General features: G+C 43.5%; 1 protein-coding gene across 2 annotated transcripts in view; it reads left to right on the top strand.

Moving 5' to 3' along the window:
• The first annotated feature begins 8,491 nt into the window (after window positions 1–8,491).
• Window positions 8,492–16,068, top strand: part of ZZZ3 (zinc finger ZZ-type containing 3) — a 123,695-nt gene continuing 116,118 nt past the window's right edge. The window contains exon 1 of one of the 2 annotated variants that reach the window (XM_025403448.1): window positions 8,492–8,671. The gene's annotated coding sequence lies outside the window, so the exon portion shown is untranslated. Of the gene's footprint in view, window positions 8,672–9,244; window positions 9,335–16,068 lie in introns of those variants that run through there. The other variant, XM_025403439.1, reaches the window with a different exon arrangement.

The following is a 16,068-nucleotide window of genomic DNA, read 5'->3' as shown; positions in this document are numbered from 1 at the left end:
GTTCCATATCTTTGCACCTGTGAATTGTGCTGCTATAAACATGCATGTGCATGTGTCTTTTTCATATGACCTCTTTTCCTTTGGGTAGATACCCAGTAGTGGGATTGCTGGATCGAATGGTAGTTCTACTTTTAGTTCTTTAAGGACTCTCCATACTGTTTTCCATAGTAGTTGTACTAGTTTACATTTCCACCAGCAGTGTAAAAGTGTTCCCTTTTCACCACATCCATGCCAACATCTATTGTTTTTTGACTTTTTAATTATGGCCATTCTTGCAGGAGTAAGGTGGTATGTCATTACAGTTTTAATTTGCATTTCCCTGCTAATTAGTGATGTTGAGCATTTTTTCATGTTCGTTAGCTGTTTGTATATCTTCTTTTGAGAATTGTCTCTTCATGTCCTTTGCCCACTTATTGATGGGATTTTTTTTTTTTTCATGCTGATTTGTTTGAGTTCCTTGTAGATCCTGGATATTAGTCCTTTATTAGATACGTAGTTTGTGAATATTTTTTCCCACTCTATGGGTTGTCTGTTTACTCAAGATAATTTTTTTCTTTTTTTTTTTTTGGAGGCAGAGTCTCACTCTGTTGTCCAGGCTGGAGTGCAGTGATGTGATCTTGGCTCAGTTCAAATGATTCTCCTGCCTCTGCCTCCTCAGTAGCTGGGACTATAGGTGCACGCCACCCCACCTAGCTAATTTTTGTATTTTTGTAGGGACTGGGTTTGACCTTGTGGGTCAGGCTTATCTCAAACTCCTGACTTCCAAGTGATCCACCTGCCTCTGTCTCCCAAAGTGCTGGGCTTACAGGCATGAGCCACCGTGCCCAGCCCTTGGGATAATTTTTTTTTTTTTTGAGATGGAGTTTTGCTCTTGTCGCCCAGGTTGGAGTGCAATGGCACGGTCTCAGTTCACTGCAACCTCCACCTCCCAGGTTCAAGCGATTCTCCTGCCTCAGCCTCCCGAGTAGCTGGGATTACAGTCGCCTGCCACCACGCCCAGCTAATTTTTTCTTTCTTTTGTTAGTAGAGACGGGGTTTCCCCATGTTGGCGAGGCTGGTCTCAAACTCCTGACCTCAGGCGATCTGTCCACCTTGGCCTCCCAAAGTGCTGGGATTACAGGCATGAACCACTGCGCCCAGCCAGGGTAATTTTTTTAAAGGCATACTTCATAAACACAGCTTGCCTGAATTCTAAAAAATTAGTGTTATGATAGACAGAAAAAGGCTAGATGAAGATTAAGAGAACATGACTACTAAATGCAATGTGTGATCCTAGGTTGGGCCCTGGATTGGAAGAGATAATATCTAAGGAACAATACTGAAACGGTTTGGGAAATTTGAATATAGAATATGTATTAGATATTTGGTAATAGTATATCAACGTTAAGTTTCTTGAGTATGATAACCAGTAATATAGGAGAACAACCTTGTTAGGAAATTTATGCAGAAATGCTTGTTTTTAGGGTGGAAGTCATGCTAATTTGAAACACACACAGTCAGACTATAAGAGTTTCCTACCTAGGATATGCTGTTTACCTCTTCCAAGCCCACAGAATTGCTTTCAGCCTAGATTGACAGATGTTGTAATAAGGAGTCCCATAAAATTAACTGTTGGATTTACTAGAAAGGTGCTGTTAAGGATACTCTTCACATGATGTTGTCATTGTGAGAAACTCAGAGAAATTCATCTTTAGTCTTAGTCCTGGAGTAGTAATGCCTCCTTTGGGCAAAATATTTGTTACCCTAGGCATACTAAACCTGTTATAACTGATTTTGTTTTTTCCTTGTTACAACATCTGCTACAAAGCTTAAAGTAAGTTTTCAGGACCTCAGAGCATGTATTTTTTTAAAAAATTGTTTATTTTAAGACAGTCGTGCAGTGTTGCCTAGGCTGGAGTTGCATGGGCATGGCTCACTGCAGCCTTAACCTCCTATGCTCAAGCAATCCTTCCACCTCAGGCTCAGCTGGGACCACAGGCTGGACCAAGGCATGCGCCACCACACCTGGCTAATTTATTTTTGTTTTTTGTAGAGATGGGGTCTCACTATGTTGCCCAGGTTGGCCTTGAACTCTGTGCTCAAGCAGTCCGTCTAGCTTGGCCTCCCAAAGTCCTGGGACTGCAGACGTGTGAGCCCCTGCATCCAACCAAGCATGTATTTTTGTGCATCATTTTTGTTTCTATTTTCTTTTTGCCCTAAATTTCTCATTTTAATTATTTTGAATTCTGTTTTACCCATTATACTGATTTTTTTGGGTGAGCTACATGTCTTTTTAGAAACAAGGTATAATTGTTAAAAATATGCCAAATATATTGGCCTTTTTGGTGATGTATAACAATGTCTTCCCCACCAGACAGTAGGCACCAAAATGCTTTGTCTTGTTCCCCCCTTGTGTTTAACATAATGTATGAGACAAAATAGGTTCCTGGTAAATCTGTCTAATAAGTTCACATTTAGGACTCCATTTTCAAATTTCTTCCTCACTGGTTTTTGGTTACTACTGTTCAATTTTCCTTTACAGTTCTGATCCCTCATTTCTCCTCTGTGGTTTTTACTTTCTTCCTTGCCCTCAACAATGTCAGTGCTTCTCAGGGTTTTGTTATTGGTTTTGTTTTTCTCACTCTGTGCTCTCCCTGGGTAACCAAATCTAAACTCAGGTTCCAGTTACTATTTCTAAGCTAAAGACTCACAAACCTGTACTTCCAGCTCAGACCTGAAACCAGCATCTTCGACATGTTTCTAACTGACTCTTGGGTGCTTCATTTAGATGTACTGGGGTTGCCTGAAACTCAGTATACCCTAATGAAACACATCATTCCCCCATCTAAACTTGCTCCTACTTTAGTATTTTCTGTGGTCATCAATAACACCTCCATCTCCCTGGTCACCCAAGCCAGGAATCCTAGACTCTCCTTTTACTTCCCACTAATTCAACTACCCAAATCTTAGAGATTCAGCCCCCAAAAAATCTGGACATATACTGTGTTTGGACATGAGAGCACTCATTAAACCAATCATAATGCCATGATAGTGTCCTCAAATAGAAGAGTGGTTAAATAAATTATGCAATCATTTATCAGGGTTTATTTTTATTTTTTAGAGATGGGGTCCCACTGTGTTGCCCAGGCTGGGCTACAATGGCATGATCATAGCTCACTGCAGCCTCAAACTCCTTGGCTCTCAGGTGATCCTTCTGCCTTAGCCTCCAGAGTAGCTGGGAGTACAGGTGTGTACCACCATGCCTGGCTAATTTAAAAATATTTTTTGTAGAGATGGGATGTTGCTATGTTGCCCAGGCTAGGCCTGAACTCCTGACTTCAAGTGATTCTCCCACATTGCCCTCCCAAAGTGCTGGGATTACAGGTGTGAGCCACCATGCTTGGCCCATTTCTTGGGGTTTTTGAAGAATATTTAATGACATAGAAAAAAGCTCATGATCCAGTGAAAGAATTAGGATATATGACTTCATATCAGATTTATATACAAGGGGAAAAAACCAGTGGTTTCTTTCAGGCAATAGTAAGTAGTAGTAGTAAATAAATAATAACTTCCATCCCATGTAGGGGGCCTTGCATCAACTGTTTTCTTTCTCTGGAGTGTTTTTCCCACCTTTGCCCAACTCCTAAATGCATTCACACTTTAGAAGTAGTGAATACATACTTCATCTCAGATTGGATGTTGCTTCCTCAGAAGTACTTTAGAACATGTATGTACTTTTGGGCATATGGACATATTCTTATAGTGACCTGCACTTTTTTTTTATATTCTCCAATTTAAAAATTAAAAAGTAAACTTTAATGTCGAAAATGCAGACCGGGCGCGGTGGCTCAAGCCTGTAATCCCAGCACTTGGGAGGCCCAGACGGGCGGATCACGAGGTCAGGAGATCGAGACCATCTTGGCTAACACAGTGAAACCCCGTCTCTACTAAAAAATACAAAAAAAACTCCACAAAAAACTAGCCGGGCGAGGTGGCGGGCGCCTGTAGTCCCAGCTACTCGGGAGGCTGAGGCAAGAGAATGGCGTAAACCCGGGAGGCGGAGCTTGCAGTGAGCCGAGATCCGGCCACTGCACTCCAGCCTGGGCGATAGAGCGAGACTCCGTCTCGCAAACTTGAGGAGGGCAGAAAGATCACACACAAGGCTGTCACTTCACCCTTGGAGGGTTGCACAGCGGCTGGCAGAGGCGCTCCTCACTTCCCAGATGGGGTGTGTGTATGGGGGGCGGGGGAAGGCCGGGCAGAGGCGCTCCTCACTTTCTAGATGGGGTGGGGGCCAGGCAGAGGGCTCCTCACTTCCCAGACGATGGGGTGGGCCGGGCAGAGGCGCTCCTCACTTCCCAGACGGGGCCGGGGGGGGGGGGGGGGGGGGGGGGGGGGGGAGGGCGCGGGCAGAGGCTCGCCTCACTTTTCAGACAGTGGGGGGCCCAGGCAGAGGCGCTCCTCACTTCCCAGAGGGTGTGGTGGCGGGGAGGGCGCAGGGCAGAGGCGCTCCTCACTTCCCAGACTGGGCGGCAGCTGGGCAGTGGCGCTTCTCACTTCCCAGACAATGGGAGGGCCGGCAGAGGTTCTCCCCACTTCCCAGATTTGAGGGGGGAAGGGCAGAGGTGCTTCTCACTTCCCAGATGGTGGGAGTGGGGCGGGCAGAGATGCTCCTCACTTCCCAGACAGTTGGGGGAGGGTGCAGGGCAGAGGTGCTCCTCACTTCCCAGACGGTGGGGGGCCGGGTAGAGGTGCTTCTCACTTCCCAGACGGTGGGGGGCCGGGTAGAGGTGCTTCTCACTTCCCAGACGGTGGGGGAGCTGGGCAGAGGTGCTCCTCACTTCCCAGACAATGAGGGGACTGGGCAGAGGCGCTCCTCACTTCCTAGACGGTGGAGCAGCAGGGCAGAGACGCTCACTTCCCAGATGGGGTGGTGGCCGGGCGGAGGTGTTCCTCACTTCCCAGACGGTGGGGCGGTGGGGCAGAGGTGTTCCTCACTTCCCAGACGGGGCGGGGGCCAAGCAGAGGTGCTCCTCACTTCCCAGACAATGAGGGGACTGGGCAGAGGCACTCCTCACTTCACCGACGGGGTGGGGGCCGGGCAGAGGTGCTCCTCACTTCCCAGACGGTGGGGCAGCGGGGCAGACGTGCTCCTCAGTTCCGGACGGGGGGTGGGGAGGGAATGGGCAGAGGTGCTCTTCACTTCTCAGAAGCGGTGGGGGCCAGGCAGAGGCGCTCCTCACTTCCCAGACAGTGCGGGCCGGGCAGAGGGGCTCCTGCCATCCTAGATGGTGCAGTGGCTGAGCAGTGGCGCTCCTTACTTCCCAGACAGTTGGACGGCCAGGCAGAGGTCCCCATCATTTTCCAGACGGGACCGCAGCTGGGCAGAGGCGCTCCTCACTTCCCAGACCTATGACCTACACTTTTCATGAATGGTACTAACCAGTTTCAATTTATGTGATTATATTTTAAATGTCAGCCTCCCTCCCTAGACTGTGGGCTCTGTCCAAGTAGAAACTCTGCTTGCTAGTCGGCCGGGCGCGGTGGCTCAAGCCTGTAATCCCAGCACTTTGGGAGGCCGAGACGGGTGGATCACGAGGTCAGGAAATCGAGACCATCCTGGCTAACACGGTGAAACCCCATCTCTACTAAAAAATACAAAAAACTAGCCGGGCGAGGTGACGGGCACCTGTAGTCCCAGCTACTCGGGAGGCTGAGGCAGGAGAATGGCGTAAACCCGGGAGGCGGAGCTTGCAGTGAGCTGAGATCCGGCCACTGCACTCCAGCCTGGGCGACAGAGCGAGACTCCATCTCAAAAAAAAAAAAAAAAAGACACTCTGCTTGCTTTGTTCACCACTGTATCTCTAGCACCTTGTATGGCACCTGGCATATTTGTTGAAAGAACTACATCAATGATTTTCAAAGTGTGTTCTGAGGTGGCATCTTACCTGCCGTGGTAAGGGATGGAGGAAAATGTCAGCTGGTTGCCTACTCCCAGGTCCTCTTTTATTTGGCTCAAATATTGGATCCTGGCATAAGAATATGAGTATACAAGAAATTTCCAGTGCTTCAGAAAATATTGTACAAACTGCTGAATTAGTTGATGTTAATGTATCTTCCATCTTCAATATTCTGTGATCCTAGATGAAAATAACAAAGGGGGCCAGGCGTAGTGGCTCAGGCCTGTAATCCCAGTACTTTGGGAGGCCGAGGTGGGTGGATAGCTTGAGGCCAGGAGTTTTGAGACCAGCCTGGACAACATGGCAAAACCCCATCTGTATAAAAAATACAAAAATTAATTGGGCACGGAGGTGCGTATCTCGACTACAAGGGACACGGGTGGCTGCAGTGAGCCTAGACTGTGCCAGTGCACACCAGCTTGGGCAACAGAGCAAGATCCTGCTTTTGGAATCATATATTTTGGAATCATCGCTTGTGGGAGGGAAGAAAAGCTGAATTGGGCAGAAGCAGCTAGGCTTCAATGAAGTCTCAATGGAATGCCTTAGCTGATCCTGCAAGTTGTTCTGCAGGAGATGAGAAAATCCATCAGAATTGTACCAAATGGAGGTGAGAGGGCTGGGCCTTTTATCCCTGCATTGATCAGTCGCTGGATGTGGCCTCTCTGAGAACATTATGACACTGTGACACTGGCATGCCTGAAAGGGGCTGACAACTGATGGCTTGCTATGGGTATGACTCTTGGCGGCAGCAGCTCAGTGCTTTATTCCTGAAGTGGGGTCTGTAAAGTGCATCTCAAGGCCTACCACAAATAGTATATATCTCATAGGATTGTCAGAAGCCTAAAATAGGGTAACATAGAAAAGTACACAGCATTTGGCTTGGCACATAGGAATCAAAAGCATGCTAAGTATGGTTATTATAATAGAATTTGGCTCTATAAGTAGAAAGAGCAAGTTAGGGAAACGTGCTTAGTCTTAGTATAGGGCACTAGTATGTTTTATCTTTCCTTTTTTATTTTTGAGACAGAGTCTTGTTCCGTTGCCCAGGCTGGAGTGCAGTGGCGTGATCTCGGCTCACTGCAACCTTCACCTCCCGGGTTCGAGCGATTCTCCTGCCTCAGCTTCCCAAGTAGCTGGGATTACATGGGATAACAGGTGTGTGCCACCACACCTGGCTAATTTTTCTATTTTTAATAGAGACGAAGTTTCACCATGTTGGCCAGACTAGTCTTTAACTCCTGACACCTCAGGTGATCTGCCCGTCTCGGCCTCCCAAAGTGGTGGGATTACAGGCGTGAGCCACCGTGCCCACCCCCCCTTTTTTTTTGACATACTGCCACCCAGAAACACTGGTATGTTCAATAAATACTTGATGTGTTAATATAAAAATATGTAACCCTTTTTCTTGAAGTAGATGTTACTTTGAGTTGAACTCAAAGCTAAAATACAAAACACCATTTAAACCATTTAATAACTTTTATTAGTAACATAAAAGAAGGCACAACATGTATCCACTTGCCTTAAAAAAAAATAATGTTCCAAAGGAAAACAAAAGTAATGAAGCAGTACTGGACAATTGTCAAAGAAAAGCGCCGGTTAATGCCTTCTACCACTGGATTTTGTATTTTTGGAACATAATGTTTATAGCCAGGGAAGGAGGTTTAGCTGTTTTTCCACAGCTCATAAATGTTGTTTATCTTCATTAATGTGTGTTGGGCTTCATTTTCCTACATGCTCAATATAGTTGGTAGATCTGTTTTGATACTACTCAGCACTGCTTTGTGTCAGACACAATTCTGGGGATACAGTAATGAGCAAAATAGTTTACTAAGTCCCTGCTTTTAAAAATCTTACATTCTTGGTGGTGAGGATACTGACAAATAAATAAGGTCTGGAAGTTGTAACTGTTATGAAGAAATAAAAGCAGGTAAAGAGTTACAGCAATGGTGCAGGTGTACTTTTTTGGATACAGTGGTCTGGGCAGCCCTCTGAGAAGGGACCTGAAATATGCATCGAACATCGACGAGTTAAAAAAAATCTGGAGGAAATGTTCTGCCGGAGAAATCAGCAAGCGCAAAGGCCCGAAGTGGTTCGAGTTTGCGTGGTGTGGTACCAGCTAGAAAGCCAGAGGTGAACGAGGAGAGGCAGAAGCATCATCATAAATACACATATGGATGTTCTCCTGGCTTCAGACCACAGTGCTAAGGGAGGTGGGGTTTACAAATCTCTCAGGAGGCCACAAAGAGTAGAATGAAGCCGATTTCCAACGGCGAAGCTACGAGGACGCTTTTCCTCTGTTAGGGCCAGGTTGGACAATTGCAAGGGATGGACTGCAACCCGCTCTCGGAAGACCAACCTTTGCCCAGGGGCAGGGATGGGCCGCGAAGGGCCTCGGCAGCCCCCGACCCGCGGGCGCTGCACGGGCCGCGGTTACCAGCAGGCGGTGTAGTGAGCGCGCCTGCAGCAGCAGCAGCAGCTACCGCAGCAGCAGTCGCCGCCGCCGCCGCCCGCCCGTCCCAACGAGGAGGAGAAAGGAGGGGACCGGAAGGAGCCGCTGGTGCTGCGGGAAGTGGCAGGAGCTGGAGGCGGGGACCCACCTGGAAGCGCCGCGGCGCCGCTATCGAGCTTCCTGCAGCGGTGGCCACCCGAGCAAGTGCCGTGGCGGGGGCGGAGAGCGGCCAAGGCGGCGGCGCCTCCCCAAGTGGCCCGTGGAGTGCGACCCCGCGTGAAAGGTGAGCAGGAGCTCGGGGCACGTGGTGAGGGCCAGACACGGGGGAGGGAGAATGAAGGGGGAGGGAATGGGGGTGGCAAACGATCGGCTTGGGACCCGGATTTGGAGCCAAGTACTGGGAGGGGGTGGGCTGGAGGCGACGACTGCGACGGCTGTGACGGCGAAGCCCCCACGTGGGGCGGGGGTGCGCGCGCACGTGTGCGCGGGCGAAAGGGGGGCGGGGAGGGCTCCTGGGAGGGCGTCGGGCGCGCGCTCGCTCAGTGGCGGCGCACGTGATGGGCACGCCGAGAATCTGTTTCCACGTGACAGGGAGGCCGGCTGAGGCAGCGCGTTGGGCTGTGTTTGTGTAGTATAACCGTGGTAATCGGAGGTTTTTAAGATTGCCGCTTTTCTTCTGTACAAGGGGAAAGGAGGAGACATATAAAGCGGAAAAGACTTCCTACTCAGTGTTTTAAATGTTCACTACTCTGTTAGTGAAGTGCTTTTTAAGTTCCGAAATACTGATTTTTTTCTGTACCGCCATGTTAGAGGAAGCTCGCGAGATGCGAGTGTGTTTGTATCGCGAGATCTCTCGATTCTCGCGGGACCTTGTTGGCAGAGCAGTTGTCCTGGATGGCGGAGCCTTGGGTTCCGGGGGCCTGGGACCCGCAACTCTTTCTACAAGGCAAGTCGTTAGGGAGGGTCCCGGGGCGAGTGCCTCTTGGTGCCGGGATACGTGCTATATCAGCTTCCTATAGTCTTGAAGGGAATACAGTAACCCCATTGAGGCAACACTGCCCTCCCCATCCCCCTGCGGGCGCTCCGCCACCTGCAAAAGCATATGCACCCCTCAGCCGGGTCCTTCTCCCCACGCAGTGATAGTTCCACCCTGTCCCACTCACTGGAAGTCCGGAGCCGTGCTGGTGCAGACCTGATGATTCCATTGGATACCGTTCCTCTTACTTTAAAACGTTCTTGTCAGTTTTTCCCTTGTTGCCGTTTTCTAAAGTATTCCAGACCTGTTAACTATTTTGTCGCGTTTTCTGCTGCAGTACCTGTCTCCAGTCTCCTGAAACAGAACTCCTCCCATCTCTTTTCTCTGGGTGTCATTTGCTCATCACCCTGACTTCGTATTTTCAGTAACTTTTGGCAGTATTTGAAGGGCCCATTATGTCTCTGATAGCACCTGAGGTCAGAAGAAATCCTGCTTTTAATCATTTTGTACGTGCCTATTAACTCAGTTATCGGTAGGGTTTTAATTACCACTGTGTTACTGACGTTGCCATCTTTGATGTTTAGGGATGGTGGTTTTACGTTATATATTTAGGGTAACAGACTGTTTGTTTCATGTGAATTTTTATTTTTATTTTTGAGACGGAGTCTCGCTCTTGTCTCCTAGGCTGAAGTGCAGTGGGGCGATCTCGGCTCATTGCAACCTCCGCCTCCCGGGTTCAAGCGATTCTCCTGCCTCAGCCTAGCGAGTAGCGAGTAGCTGGGTTTACAGTCGCGCTTCACCATGCCCGGCTAAGTTTTGTATTTTTAGTAGAGACGGGGTTTCACCGTGTTGGCCAGGCTAGTCTCAAACTCCTGACCCCAAGTGATCCACCTGCCTCGGCCTCTCAAAGTGCTGGGATTACAGCACTGTACAGGCGTGAGCCACCGCGCCTGGCCTCAGATCGACTTTTTAGTAAAGAGCAAACTCAAACTTTGGTATCAGAGTTTGAGCTTTATTTTTCTTAAATGAGTTTGAAATCAATTTAATATTTCTCTCCAATTCCCTAATGTCTCAGAAATCAATTTACAATATGCCTTTGTTTTTTCGTATTCTTAAGTAGTGTTTGGATTTTTATTTTAAGTAGTTGCAGTACTAAATAGGGAGTGGGGAGTTAATTACAAAACGAATCAGGTAACTAGTTAATTCATAGTTTGTTTTTTAAAACTACAAATTTTTTTTTTTTTCTGCACGTCATACAGAGGTATATAGTATAGAGTAACACAGTACTTGTTTCAAGGTACCACAAAGTTCCATTCCTCAGTCTTAAATCTCTGTAACCAGCCTTTGTGGTTGCTCTGTATCATTCCAGATATTTCCATGTTTTAGTTTAGTTTTTGTTTCTTAAATGAAGGGGAGAAAGTGTTGTTTTAATGGGGTGTCAACACAACATTGGCAATCAGTAAACATTTTTTAGCTAAATTAAATTTTTATTTAGTGGTATGTGCCTGTTTGTCAAGACTCATGTATGCATACTTAGATAAAAAGCAGATTTTTTTGTTTGCACTGATTTTTTTGGTAGTATAATCTTGTGAAAATATCACAAGTGACTTATTTTTGCAGTAAAGTTGATTTATTGTGCTTAGTAGCTTTGCACAGAAAGTACATGTAAAACAATATTTAAATAAATTAATGTTTTATCACTTGAGTTTTATATTTTTATGTTTAATGTTTGTTACATATTTAACTTTATATATTCTAAACTGTAACCTAACTATATAGGAGTTTTTCAGACGTTTTAAAAGCTTATCAGTGTGATTAAAATGGTAGTTCTGACCCTGCAATTTAGTGATCTCAATTGGAGAGTGGTAGACATATCAGTAGTTCGTACAAACAAAGGTATATATACTTGAAGTTGCTAAGCGGCTTTAATTTTGTAAGTGTTGTTTTTGTAATTTCCCCCTTAAGCCTACCAGTAATAATATTTATCAGACCAGTCACATAAGAAAAGTGTCCACTCTTTGGGCAATGTGGTTTTTTGTTGTAACAGTGCAAGTAGAAATGCTGAGGAATAGAAGTGAGCGTTGAGAGAGACGATGTTGGAAAGAGGAAAAGGGGACGTTGGGAGTGTAGAGGTTGATGTTGAAATGGAATTGGACAAGTTGGGGAGAAAAGAGGAATGTAGAAAGTTGACAGTGAGTCAAGAGCCGTGGTCCAAGAATAGTTAGGCTCATAATAGTTGGAGGACAGCCGAGTCCGTATTTCAGGCAACTTTCTCCTCCTCTTTTTTTTAGTCAGTTCTGGGTCCGTTCACAGAATTGCTAGATACTTCCTGTCATAAAAGTCAGCAGCTTAAGGTGATACTTAATTGAAACCTTGTGAATTCTTTACTTTAGATAAAGCTATTCTGTTAAATAACATTTGTTAAGTACATTTTATTATTATTTTTAGAAGTAGAAAATTGTGAAAGTGACAATGAGTTTGAAGGTCACAGTTCTACAATGGCCTTTGCAAAGGTATCTGCGTAAATTTAGCTTGGTAACTCGGCCTTTAATAGTCCACGTACATCTGATCTATGAAATAATGTATGTTCCTTGTTCTTAGGACTTTTGTTTTATAAACTTTTCAGTAGTGGGTCTTGGGAATTACCAGTCTTTTACAGACACGAAATTATTTGTACTTGGTCGAAATATACTGAGAAAAATCCAAGGAAGAGGAAAAATGTGTTTTTACATGGTTTGTTTTTGCTTGAGTAAAATTTAAATAACCAAGATATTTAATTTTATTTTTCTCAATTATTACAGTCATATAAATGATGAGAGCTAATGAACTTCAGTGATCAGAGGAAATTAGTAACAGTGATAATATAATACTGATTCGTTCTCACTTGAATTTTTTCCTTAAGGTCTGACACCATGCCTATTTCCACAAACCTGTACCTTTAAGTTGCCTTAAGCTGGCCTGGTGGCTCACGCCTGTAATACCAGCACTTTGGGAGGCTGAGGTGGGAGGATTACTTGAGACCAGCAACAACATAGTCAGACCACGTTTCTACCAAAAAAAAAACCAAAAAAAACCCACAACAAAAAAAAAACTGGGCGTGGTAGTGCATGCCTGTAGTACCAGCTACTTGGGAGGCTGAGATGGGAGGATCACTTGAGCCCAGAAGGTTGAGACTGCAGTGAACTGTGATTGCACCATTGCACTCCAGCCTGGGCAACAGAGTGAGACCATGGGTCAAAAATAAAATAAAAACACCTAAATTTCATATGAAAATTCAGTTTGGAGTTGCCTACAAGGAATAGTTGCTAGAAGAGTTTCATTTTTATAGTAGTATTTACTAGAGATTTGGTGTATACTCTGGTGCAAATTTCTGTCGTTAATGCTCTGATAACTACTATAATTGTACTCTGAAAACCACTCTCAGTAAATATTTCCCAAAGTCCAAAGTCTTGACTTGATTATTTTGTTTGACCCTTTGCTTTTCACTTTTTCTGTTTTTCTTTTCAGCTGATCTTTCTCATTTATGTAGGTAATTTTTGTCTTATTAGAGAGGACTGAGTGAGTAACTTGCCCTGAGGAGACTATCACTTTGTGATTAATCAAACTATTCAGGTATTATTATTACTGTTGTTTTTGGAACTCCAGTATATTTGTAAGTTAGAGTCAGTGATTCAGCTGACATTTATTGCTAATGACCTCAGCCATTTGAAACATAGCAGAAATCCTGGACATAAAGAAATCTATAAGCCTTCAGAATGACTGTAACCAAGTATAATAAGCCATTAGCCTTTATTAGGAAACAACTAATTGGAAGTAGTCCACAGATAAAAATCTTCAGTGTTGGCCATTGGAGTTAGGGACATTGGCAGCTGAAATGACATCTTCAGGGGAAAAGGAAGAACTATTAAAAAGTAGGTGGAACTATGGTAGAATACTGTTTTAAGGCCGTTACATAAAGACATACACTCCTATAATCATTAACTTCTGAAGGAATGACAGTATCATAGAGCAGCCTAGTAAGTTGATGCGTCACGATGATGACTTTAATAATAAACCTTTATTCTGTGTATTATGTTTAAGGAAGTAAGAAATTGGTGTCTTTTGAGATTGCTATAAAAGTAAACATTTTCAAAACTCTGTTAATTAAATGTTATGTTTCAGTTTTCTGGAAAATTTACTTGTAGATCTCTCCTTATCAGATGATACCAAATAAAAATGGTACTATTGTGTGTGGAACTTCCTTTGTTTTATTTTATTATTTTAACCTATTTATCTTTCTACTTAATATTTCAAGGAAACTCCCAAACAAGACTCTATTATATTTAATATTTGATATCAGTAATGAACAACCAGTTGCCTAAAGATTAGCACATTTGCTAATGAAGAAAATAGTAAAGCAGATAATTAGAATTAGTAAATGACCTATGCATATGATTCAGTTGTATAGTTTTGAATCCTGATATTGAGTCTATTAGCCCAAGTGTCCTAAGGTGCCAGGTTTTTGTAGTGAGTTTTCTTCGTTGCATTGCTGGCCTTCTCTGTCTAGTATGTTAATTTAAACCTTATGCTTCCATTAGTGGTAAAGTAGATAGTCTTTGACTTGTGTATAAGGTGTGTATATGTATTTTAATGATTTTGAAAGCTGGCTTGAGGAATTAGATTTTGGGAATTAATGGAATTATTATTAGAATTTTGATATATTGCTTCCATTATTTTAATGTATATTTTTTACATATTTGTGGGTAAAAAACATTTAGTTTGATGTCCTGCTTTTTAACCTACTGTTAGGTAACACTTTCCCATTCTCACAGTGCATCTTAATAACTATCATTATAAATGATTGTAAAATGTTCTGTGCAGTGAACGTATCATGTTATCCCCCATGTGAAGAACATATTTATACACGTTTCTTGTATATAGTATTATCTCTCTGTTGTGTATTGCCAGAATTGAATTTTTAGGTACATGGTAAAGGCTCTTAAAACATACTGCACAATATTAATGAAAAGGGATAAATTTGTATTCTCTTTCGAGTGGTTGTTACCCTATACTCATCAACACTTAACATTTTTTATAAAGGTTTAATGGGGATGTATGACATACTGTGCTTTATTTCTTTAATTACTGAGGTGAAGCATGTTTATAGATGTGTTTATCTTGTGATCTTTGAAGATAAATAGAATTTAACATTATTGCAGTCAAACATCTTTTTGTTTGTTTGTTTGTTTTGAGATGGAGTCTTACTCTGTTGCACAGGCTGGAGTGCAGTGGCACCGTCTCGGCTCACTGCAGCCTCTATCCCCCAGGTTCAAGTGATTCTCCTGCCTCAGCCTCCTGAGTAGCTGGGACTACAGATGCATACCACCATGCCCAGCTAATTTTTGTATTTTTATAGAGATGGGGTTTCGCCATGTCGGTCAGGCTGGTCTGGAACTCCTGACCTGAGGTGATCTACTTGCCTCGGCCTCCCAAAGTGCTGGGATTACAGGGGTGAGCCACCGTGCCCAGCCCAAACATCTTGATATAATTTTGTTCTACTGATTTTATGAAATTCTTCCCTTTTTAAAACTGTAATAAACAATATTGGTTTAATTCTCTTTGTTTAGTTTTTCTAAGTTAGATTTAAATAAATTTAAGTTTTTACCTCATCTGGCATTGGTGTGAAATGCGAATTTAAATATTTTCCTCCACATTGGTAATTTTCTCAACTCGTTTAAATAATGCTTTATTTAATTTTTTAATTTTTCTCATTTTTTTATTATGCTTCATTTTTACATTTTAATCGTTTTTATTTTAAATTGTTTATTTTTATCTCAATCCTTAAAAACATTCATATTGTTTTTAGATGATTCTATGATATGTTTAATATATTTTGCCTTGGGTTTCTTATTGTGGTGTTTGTTTCCTTATTTATTTTTAAGATTACTGTAAGTTGAGAATAATAAAGCTTATTTTTTAACAAAACAATGTTTTATAATTCCTTTTCTTGTCAGCCAAAATTTGAAATAAGATTTTTCCATGCCACATAATTTAGTTGCATTGAATGAAAATTTCCCCCTTCTTGAACAGAGATAAAATGTGAAACTACTTAAAAGTACTATGCTGGCCACAGTGGCTTATGCCTGTAATCCCAACACTTTGGGAAACTGAAGTGGGAGGATTGATTGCTTCAGCCCAGGAGTTCGACACCAGCCTGTGCAACGTAGTGTGACCTCGTCTCTACAAAAAATACACAAAATTAGCCTGGTGTGGTGGCATGTGCCTGTAGTTTCAGCTACTGGGGAGGATGAGGTGGAAGGATCACTTGACCCCAAAAGGTTGAGGCTGCAGTGAGCCCAGATTGCGCCCCTGCACTCCAGCCTGGGTGACACAGTGAGACCCTGTGTAAAAAAACCCCCAACAACAAACTGTAAGGAGAAAAACTACTTTGGCGGATTTTGGGGAATTAGAGAAATTAACTTCTAAAATTAACAGTTTAGGGTGTATGCTTAGAGTGTTAAACAGCAGTATACAACTTGATATCATATACCTCTAATATATTTAAATTTTTCATTTAAAGCTGTAGCACTTGGGTTACAGAATCACAATAACTTTCTTCTTCAAATGTTGAGATAGCAATATGATACATATACTGAAATTTAATAACACAAGACATTCAAGTAAGGTTTAGGAAGGTACCTATGCCAGAGAGCGTTTTTAATACT

The sequence above is a fragment of the Theropithecus gelada genome, chromosome 1 (genome assembly GCF_003255815.1).
Source record: "Theropithecus gelada isolate Dixy chromosome 1, Tgel_1.0, whole genome shotgun sequence".
Taxonomy (NCBI): domain Eukaryota; kingdom Metazoa; phylum Chordata; class Mammalia; order Primates; family Cercopithecidae; genus Theropithecus; species Theropithecus gelada.
Note: the sequence above shows the minus strand (reverse complement) of the source record. Positions and strands in the feature narration are given on the sequence as shown.